Source organism: Sinocyclocheilus grahami, unplaced genomic scaffold (assembly GCF_001515645.1).
Source record: "Sinocyclocheilus grahami isolate Dianchi unplaced genomic scaffold, SAMN03320097.WGS_v1.1 scaffold3.1, whole genome shotgun sequence".
Classification (NCBI taxonomy): Eukaryota; Metazoa; Chordata; class Actinopteri; order Cypriniformes; family Cyprinidae; genus Sinocyclocheilus; species Sinocyclocheilus grahami.
Genome location: NW_015505182.1, coordinates 1,568,525 through 1,575,357, shown reverse-complemented (window position 1 = coordinate 1,575,357; position 6,833 = coordinate 1,568,525). Strand labels below are relative to the sequence as shown.

The 6,833-nt window shown below is 37.7% G+C and overlaps 1 pseudogene; it reads right to left on the bottom strand.

Annotated features, from left to right (window-relative positions):
• Positions 1-1,220: 1,220 nt before the first annotated feature.
• The window catches only part of LOC107564406 (coiled-coil domain-containing protein 120-like), a 9,974-nt pseudogene continuing 4,361 nt past the window's right edge, over positions 1,221-6,833 (bottom strand).

Below are 6,833 nucleotides of genomic sequence, written 5' to 3'. Positions count from 1 at the left end.
AGGTAAACAGAATAACCTACTGACAGGTTAAGACAATTATAAGTTATTTTGTTCCCAAAGAGTGGTAACATAAGACCAGCTTATGCCACTGCTCAACATGTAAACTTCAGTAGATGCTCACCTAAATATTTAATAATATATATTAAAGGGGTTACCAAGTCGGATGCATCTAAACATGAAAATATAAAATATCTGCAAACAATTTTTGCACCAAAACTATTCACAGAGTCTGATGCCAATTTTCTCAAACTATTTGGCATCCCAAAATTAATTAATAATCATTCATTTATTTCTGACTCAGTATGAAGGATTTCATATTCCTGCACCTTTTTTGACTTAGTGTGAACCGGCCTCAGATCTCGATCTCGATATTTTAGGTCAGCAGTCCTTTTCAAGTCCTTTGAAATTGTGGATTTGATGACTGTGGGCTAAATTGTATAAATCGCTGTATTAGAGCTTCAAAGTTCATTTCGGGGGTTCAAGCATAAGCTTGTTTGTATGTCTAAGACTTCAGAGAACATAAGCCCTCCAAGTGAAAGCTCATCCTCACTTCAAGGTCCTCTATATGAAATGCTTTTTAGCATACTCTTCATAGCTACATATAGATATTTAGATATATAGATATAAACAAACAAACAGGTATGCAACACATTCACTGCTGTTATAGTACATTAAAACGCATGAGTTCATTAAACTCTGAGTAGACTTGTATATAATTAAATGACTGTTAACCTGAAACATATTAGTTACAAAATAGTAATTTAGAATACATACATTTCATAATCTATTTTATTCTCAGAAAATATATATATATATCAAGATGAAGTGGAGATGATATGATTACCTTTATATTTTGTTTTGAAATTTTAAATACATTACAATAACATCCCAATAATACACACACAGAGATTATGGAGGAGGAAAAAAGCTCCTTGTAAACACCAGTTTACAATCAAGCGCTGCACTAGATCTTTGACAGCAAACACACTGATCACTCGATTTCAGTTCTGTGCTGTTACAAATGCCTCCTTATTTGCTGAACAATGTAGGGATGCAACAATATGCAGTATGATAATTGTACATTTAAATAATGCTGAAATTTTAAAGTATAGTAAAAATGATATATTTCTCCAATCAAATACTATTTTGTCCTGCTGTCATTGTTTGTGTGGCAGCATGTATGCTACAAAGGATGCATTCTTTCAGTTTTTTTTATTATTATTTTAAAGCAATTGGACAAATGCATCCCTAGAACAAGGTGTCATTTTGCATCAAATATTGCAACATGTTGCATTGGAGGCTGTGGGGTGTGTTGGCTGCCGGTCAGACCAGTGTTCCAGGTGAAGGGGGCTCAGAGCCGGACTCTTTTTGAGTGCTCCCCTCTAAGGGGAAAGGCTCTGGGTAGAGAGAGAGCTCCACGGACCTGCCATGATGAAAAGAGAAGATGAAAATGTCACCACCAGAAATCATTTAACTAATTAAAAACCTACTCAACCCAAACCATTGTGTTATATATATATATATATATATATATTAATATTAAGATTTAAGGTTTTGGGTCAATAAGATTTTTTTAGGATGCATTCAATTAATCAAAAAGTGACGGTAATAAAGACATTTACATTGTTACAAAAACATTCTATTTCAAATAAATGATGTTCTTTTGAACTTTTTAAAAAATCCTGAAAAAATGTATCACTATTTCCACAAAAATATTAAGCGTCACAACTATTCAACATTGATTGTAATAAGAAATGTTTCCTGAGCACCAAATCAGCATATTATAAATATTTCTGGAGGATCATGTGAGACTGATAAATTACATTTAAACTATATTAAAATTGAAAATTTTTATTTTAAATGTAATAAAATAAAATTTCACAATATTGCTGCTTTTACTGTATTTTTGATCAAATAATTATTACCTTTGTGAGCATAAGGTGACAGTAACACAAAAACAAACATCCAAACGTCTTGCAGTCATGCAAGAAGTAACATTGTAATTTGTAAGTTTATTATTATTAATAATATTAATATTATCATCATAATTAGTAGCATTTGTTGAAGGGTTTCCGCACCTTTTGTTCAATCCAAATTTTCATGACTAGCTATAGAAATGTTTTTAGTATAAATATTTGCATTGCTTTTCCAGTCTCACAAACTCTCTGATATTTTCAAGTTTTACATAATCATGGCAAAGTGAAATAAACACGTGGAAAGCTCACCTGGCATGCAAGGGATGCCCATGAAATGAAGCTGACTGAGGTATTTGACGGTGCACAGAGTACAGTGGGTCGGCTGTAACGGACTGAGGCTGGTGCACGAGATGGTGAGTATGTGAGTGGCGCATGGCGAGTCCGTCGTGACCTTTGGCTGTAGTGGAATAACCTAAGGCATTCCTCAGATACCAGTCCCGGAGTCCCTCCAGAGCCAGTGCCTTGTGCAGACTGCGGGTGGAGTCCTCAGGAGTGGGCAGAGAGAACTGAGGCACTCTGCGGCAGAACGCTGCAGCAGTGGACAGCTCTGTGTGATGAGGGAGCAGGTTGGGAATAGAAGAAGTGGTGGATCCAGCAGAGGGATGCGACAGATCGTACGCTGAGAACAACACTGCGTCCTGTGGGTGCTGCTGTAAAGGGATGAAGGGTCCACAGGATTTCGTTCGTGTCACCTTGACCCGACGGGGTTCGGCCTCTTGACCCCGCAGCAACATGGGGCTATAGGAAGGTGGTGCGGCAGCCAGATGTAACTGCGAATGGGAGAAACCGTTGTAGTGCGGAGGGGTGCCCGATGGAGGAGTGGAGAAGTCCGGCCAGATGCGTCCTGCTGACTGGTTTTGTTGAGCCTGGCCGGGCCTCTTTTGCGGTTTGCCCCAAATGTAGTCCATCAAAATCTCATTGTAACCTGTGCCACTACTTTGGCCGCCGAGAGAGGAGCGCATTCGACTCTGGTCTTTAAATCCCATCATCTGTCTCTCTGGGCTACCTTGATAGAACTGACGGAGCTTCCCATCTGTGAGGGACTCCGAGCTCTTGTATGGTCCAGCTCGGGGTGGCATGCCGTTGCGAGGAGGACCGGGCTCAGGGAGACTCGAGCGGTCGAGTAGTGCCTCGGAGCTGTTGCTACGACGAGCACGGGAGCTGTAGGGGCAGCTGCGGCGCTCAGAAGAGGAGCCCTCCAAAGATGCCAACGGGACAAACTGAGGAACATCTGGGCTGCCACACCACTGCTTCAGTGCAATACCACCAGGCATCTCCGGCCTAGGAGGGGAAGATAAGACAGTAAGAAGTTATAGTAGTAACAAGATTTTTTTTAAAAAATACATTTGGATCTAAAGTGGATATACAGTGATAATGTAGTAGAGCTGACATCTGAGGGCACCTTAAGTGCACTCCTGACATGAGGTCTGTTCCAAAAGGTAGATAACATAATTATGCTGTCTGCGAAGATATTTTATTTTGGCCAAATTACACTGCATTATCCTTTGCAGTAAAGCCAATCTAGGAATAAAAAAATAAATAAATTCAAAAACATACTTGGTAACACTTTACTTAAAGCCTTTATGTATAATGCATTATAAAAATAGTTTTAATGCATGAATTATGTCTTGTAATGCACCTTATAATGCACTATGCATTTTAAATTCGGTTATAATTCTTTACGACAAGATATAATGTATTAGAACACACAAATTTTGATTAATTATAATGCATTATACCCTTTAATAATCCTTTATAATGCATTATACATAAAGACTAACTAAAGTGTTACCATATACTTATTTCATTCTGTACTGAAAAGTATTGATAAAACAGTTTAATTTGAATTTTGTTATTCCCAATATCTGTGTATATTATGTTCAAAAGTTTTGGGTCAGTAATTAAAAAAAAAAAGATTTTATTCAGAAAGGATGCTTTAAATTGATCAAAAGTGACAATAAAGATGTTTATAATATTACAAAAGATTTCTATTTCAAATTGATGCTGTTCTTTTGAATTCTTTCAAATGCAATTCTTTAAAGAATCCCATAAAAGTGTATCATGGTTTCCACAAATATATTAAGCAGCACAACTTTTTTCAACATTGATAATAACAAATGTTTCTTAAGCAGCAAATTAGAATGATTTTTGAAGGATCATGTGACACTGAAGACTGGAGTAATGACTTGCCATTGCCATCACAGGAATAATATGTAATATTTTTTTTGCTGTAACCTAAATGTAACCTTGTTGAACATAATATTTTAGCATAATGTTTCAAAAACTAAAAATTATCAAAAACCAAACTATATTAGAATAATTTGTATATAATAATAATAATAATAATAATAATAATAATATATAAGAATAATTTGTGCAGATTGTTCTATTTTTGTGTTGCTGCCCATCTAAATGTAAGTTCAGTTATCTATGTAGCAGTTGGAACCTCACTAGCCATAGTGTACATACAGCAGAAGAAATGGTCATAAAAGTCATTACCTCACATGAACGCTGATTGGTGTAGTGCGGGACAACAACGGCGTGGCTGGAACACTTCTGCCCTCCACATTGGATGCACTTCTTGGCAGTGAGTGACTCGGGCTGGATGAACATTCACAAGTTATAATTGTAGTGCAAACCTCACCCGTTTCAGCTAGCGGACACATTCCATCCTCCCCCTCTGCTCACCTCACAGAGCTTGAGGCCGAGTTGCGGCGAGTCCTCATCTCGTAGTAGATCTCTACAGGCGACAGCTTCCTACAGAGCCTACTGTCAGGACTGCCTGGGGCCAGCCGGGGGTGAGACAAGGAGCGCTGCTCAGGTACCACACTGGGAGACGAATCCTCTGTAAACCACAGTCGACAGGGTTGTATATCAAAGTTAGTCATAAACAGGCCAGTGTGGTAAAACAAATCAGAGTACTGAGATGTACTTTCTTTGTTTGCTAATGTAAAGAGGCCTCACCATTGTCATGTGATGTTGAGTCTGACATTGAACTGCTCTCTGACTTCACAGTTTCCTCTAAAAATTAAGGAAAATAATTATAAAGTCGCATTAAAATAATTACACGAAGATCAGAGATTTCCATGGTCTTTAATATAATAATATATTTATTATTATCTAAACGGATATATTCATTTCTACATTTCATACACTTCTTGAAGAATGATTTTTAAAGAAGTCTCTTATGCTCACCAAGGCTGCATTTATCGGAGCAAAAATACAGTAAAAACAATAATATTTTAACATTTAAAAAATTTAATTTATTGTTTTGATAGCAAAGCTGAATTTTAAGCAGCCATTTGTCACCTGATTCTTCAGAAGTCATTCTAATACACTAATCATCTTGGTGTTCCCAGAATTATGTCTCATTATTTTTAAAGTTAAAAACGGTTGTGCTGCTTACTTGTTTTTTGTGAACACTTTTTTTTTTTCATTTGATTGATGTGATGCATTCTTGCCGAATTAAAGGGGTCATATGATGCAATTTAAATTTTTCCTTTCTCTTTGGAGTGTTACAAGCTCTTGGTGCATAAAGAAGATCTGTAAAGTTGCAAAGACTAAAGTCTCAAATCCAAAGAGATATTCTTTATAAAAGTTAAGAGTCAACCACGCCTACATAAAACGGCTTGTTCTAACACGCCCCCACATGTCTACGTCACGATGTGGGAAGATTTGCACAACGCCACCCAAATGCTCACGCAAAGAAAGGCGGCATAACTTTTATTCTTGCTGTAGTATTGTTGTTGCTGCCGCCACCGCCATGTCGTGAAGGAGCAGTGCGTTTCGTTGTGAAAGCGAAACTACTTTGTTTGGCCTTCCAAAAGAGGACCATATCCGCTTCGTCATGCCTGGAGCTGATCCGTGCTGGTCGCTGAGGAAATACATCAACTTCGCGCTGTGGATCGCCGGATCGTCTTTCACCGTGGACGAAGCGGAGTCCAGCCCAGGGTCGTCACATGTGGTTGTCGCAAGCCCGCTGGACGCTCCTTCGTCGAATCCGCCGGCCGCGCCGTTCTCAAGCCCGCCGGCCTCCACATACTCTAGGCCGTGGCTCACTCAAGGCCGCCAAAACTACTTTGTTTGGTCTTCCAAAAGAGGACACGACTAGAGATCAGTGGTTAAGTTGTATTTACAACACTGTTCCAGAACAGTTTAACCTAAATATTCAGATGTGTCCAGCGCATTTTATAGAGGATTGTTTCCTGATCCTGGTAGAGTAGACTACAATGCCGGCTGATCTGACTCACAGACTGTAAGTACGTTTTTTATATTTAAAGAATTTGCCACTGACGATTCAAACGCAAGTTTTAAACAATAATGTACAGTATGTGGAAAATAATGTGTTTTTGAACCTTAAACCGCATAAACATTTCATTACACCAAATAATGTTCTTTTTAGCAGCATCATATGACCCCTTTAAAGTATTAATTTCTTTAAAAAAAATAAATTAATTAATTTACTGACCCCAAACTTTTGAGCAGTGGCCACATTTTACAATAGCGTTTAGTATCAGCGATGCCAAACCTGGCCCAATGTGTCTGAAGGCACACATTTTTGTGATCTAAATTCTCTCTTTGTGTAAGCTTTTTGTTTAAAACACATAATCAAGTCATTTATAAATATTGAGGTCTGTCAACATCTGTCCATTGTCCTTTTCAAGCAATGGCAACAGTCTTGGATAATGGGGGGAAATTACTCTTTTACCATGCACGTCCTACAGAGCCATTTTCAATGTATGCACTTTTTACCAAATTACCAATGTTTACCAGAAATTATTTGGTGCTTTTGTGTGTGTGTGTATATATATATATATATATATATATATATATATATATATATATATATATTACATG